Source organism: Crocuta crocuta, unplaced genomic scaffold, assembly GCF_008692635.1.
Source record: "Crocuta crocuta isolate KB4526 unplaced genomic scaffold, BGI_CrCroc_1.0 scaffold32, whole genome shotgun sequence".
NCBI classification, from domain to species: domain Eukaryota; kingdom Metazoa; phylum Chordata; class Mammalia; order Carnivora; family Hyaenidae; genus Crocuta; species Crocuta crocuta.
Genome location: NW_027529424.1, coordinates 2,173,966 through 2,176,833, shown reverse-complemented (window position 1 = coordinate 2,176,833; position 2,868 = coordinate 2,173,966).

Sequence of the window (2,868 nt, the reverse complement as noted above, 5' to 3'; positions counted from 1 at the left end):
AATGGGGGGGGGGGGCTGTTTGCGCCTGGGGGCCCAGCAGGCTACCGCGCTGGCGATGGGATTCAGATGGCGGTGATGGAGTTTGAGCCGTGCTGTGAGCGCAGGGCTGACAGCAGTCAAGAGCCTGAGCGTCCTGCCCGCCTCCCTGATTGGCCCCGGGCCCCCTCCACAGACGCAGGGGCCGCACAGCCAGCCTGAGGACGGCCTCCAGAGCCCAGATGCCCTCAGCGTTGGTGCCACCATTTCGTGGGAACAGGACCCAGCCCCGGCACGTACTGCATACTGGTGCCGATTCGTAAGAAACGATGGTACAAATCCTAATGTAGCGTCCTGCCCGAGACTGACCTCTAACCCCCCAGGCCTCCCTGTGTGGTAGGAGAACATAACTGAGAATATATCCTCTGTGTACAACTCACAAGACAGAGTAAGGGAGCCTTCGCCTCGGCCACACAAACGGAGCTCACTGCGTCTAGCAGGACAACGAGGATATCAGCTTTAGACTGACTTAAAAAAAAAAAAAAGAATCCAAGGAGGGCGAAGGCCCCCGAACTGCAGATTTCCAGAGCATGCCGAAGCATGGGTCACTTAGAGACAAAATCTCCCAAGAGGCCACCGAGATCTTTTCATTTTGAAAATGCTTTAATAAGTGTTGACAACACTGTTTTGCAAAATGTAAAGGTACTATACAAATTCTTAATACAAAAAGAATAAATTAAAAGCAGATTTCTTTTTAATTCTGCAACTTTGTCTACAACATACATCCTTTTCATTGATTACAGTTGAACAGAATCCAGGAAAATCATTTTACATGCTCTACAGTCAGTTTCAGGAACAACCCAATCCTTTCTCCCCGTTATTAAACTAGAGTCCATTTTACACAACGTGTAATAAACTATTGACATTAATGTATATGTAAAACTTTACACCTAGTTAACTAAGCAGTAACTGGTCATCTGATAGCACCTGGAGGGGGTCTGCTATATTCAGAACTAACACTGAATGAAAACGAATCGGAATTTTAACAGTTTTAACACTCACCTGCATATAATAAAATTAAAAAAAAAATCCACCTGTCTCACAACAAAGTCTGATGTAGGTGTTCCCAACGGTCTTCAGGCCAAACAGGCAATTTCTTACACGTATCCAAAGAATCCAGTAGGGGCTTATATCAGACCAGGGGCATCATACTCCATCTTACTTTGTTTTAAAGATACAGGGATTGGGGACGAGCTTGCAAGTGCTCGTACAGAATAGCTGTTGTTTCCCACCACACTGGTCGTGAATCATGTTGGCCTCCAAGGACTAACCGTATGTACATTTTGTAGTAACTGAACGCAGCTCAACAGTAAAACCTGTTTGACTTCATCTCCGTCTTTACTACCAGACTATCGTGGTCTTTGTCTGAACTGGATTTTCCCCTCCCACCCCATTCCTCTCTGCCTCCTGAATCCAAAACCCAAGTGTTGAGAAAGAATTTTCGTCTCTCATTCCTTGCAAACCCAACTGGGCCAAAAGCGTGATCCGACGGGACTTCAGGCCGGATTTGAAACTACGTGGCGAATGCACAGCCGCGTGACCTTGTCACCTCCTCGGTTTCTCTCTCGACTTTCCCTGTTGCACAGAGTTCAGTTTGATTATCCGCATGTCACTGGGGAGAACGAAAAATGGCCCAGTGCATAATATTCTGAATGGGGAAGGAAGAAAACCTGCGGGCTGTAGCTCTGATCATCAGAGAAAGGGCGACGGCAACCCCACCCCCTCAAGCCCTACAATCACTTCACAGCATTGGAACCAAGGTTTCCCCAGGTGTTTTGTGAATATGTCCCTTTGTCCAGCTGTTAGGTGCACGGAGGGGGGACACCGGGCCCCGGATCGCCCAGAGTGGTCCCAGCCTCAGTGGGACCCCACGGTGCTTTCCAAGCTGCAGCAGACGGAGAGCACTGGCACGGAATTCATTTTAGTGTCCGTCCTACCCTCCTGGTCTGGTAGAGTCTCTCGTTATTCTCGGCTTACACATACGTAAGAAACAAAGATTTTTCTTTCGACGCTAAAGCTAACTGTGGTTCTGCTTTCCTGCAAAACCACCCCACCCTGGCTCCTGTCCCTGGCTGTCCAAATGCCTTTCCAATAGGAAGTCCTTACAAGTTTGAAAAAGGATCCCCTCCCCCGCCCCCCACTTGCGCCAGTAAGCACAGCGTACCACCTCTGTGGAGACCGTGATTGTGCCATTTCGAATGACCCAATTAAGAGTGTGCGCTCGTTATTATTATAAAAGTATTTTTGAGGCCTTTGAAGATAGATGGCTTTCCGGTTGTGTATCAAGCATAGCTCAAAACACATGTAAACGTGCAGCTCCCACACGCCTTTTCTCTCTCCTTTCTCCGTCTCTCGGTGTCTGCAGACGAACGAGGCACATCCAGGTAGCTGCCGATGCCGAGGGCGTCCGGGCCCTCTGGGAGCCGGGCTTTTCTTCCCCCTGCTCCGCCTTAGCTCGTAGACACGGGAGAAAATCTTTGTCCCTAAGGGCTTTGTTGGGGTCTTTGAGTGACACATTGGTGACCGGGTCCCGAGCGAAGTCGCATGTGAGCCCTTTGTCACACAAGTGCTAACAAATAGAAAATGAGCCACGACAGTTACAACACGCGAATGGATCGCGCTGTGCTTTTCCCTCGGTTTCCCGGAAAAAATGAAAACGAAACACCTTGTGCGAAACAACAGGACACTCTTTTACTGGTGGTTTTAATGAGAGAGAAGCGCTTCTGGCAGTCACCACCTTCCCGTGCCTACAGCTCCCGGAAGAAGAGCAGCTTTGTGTGGTGGCCTTGGACGGGACCCCCCCACCCCTGCGCAGGCCTGGCGGCCGGCACG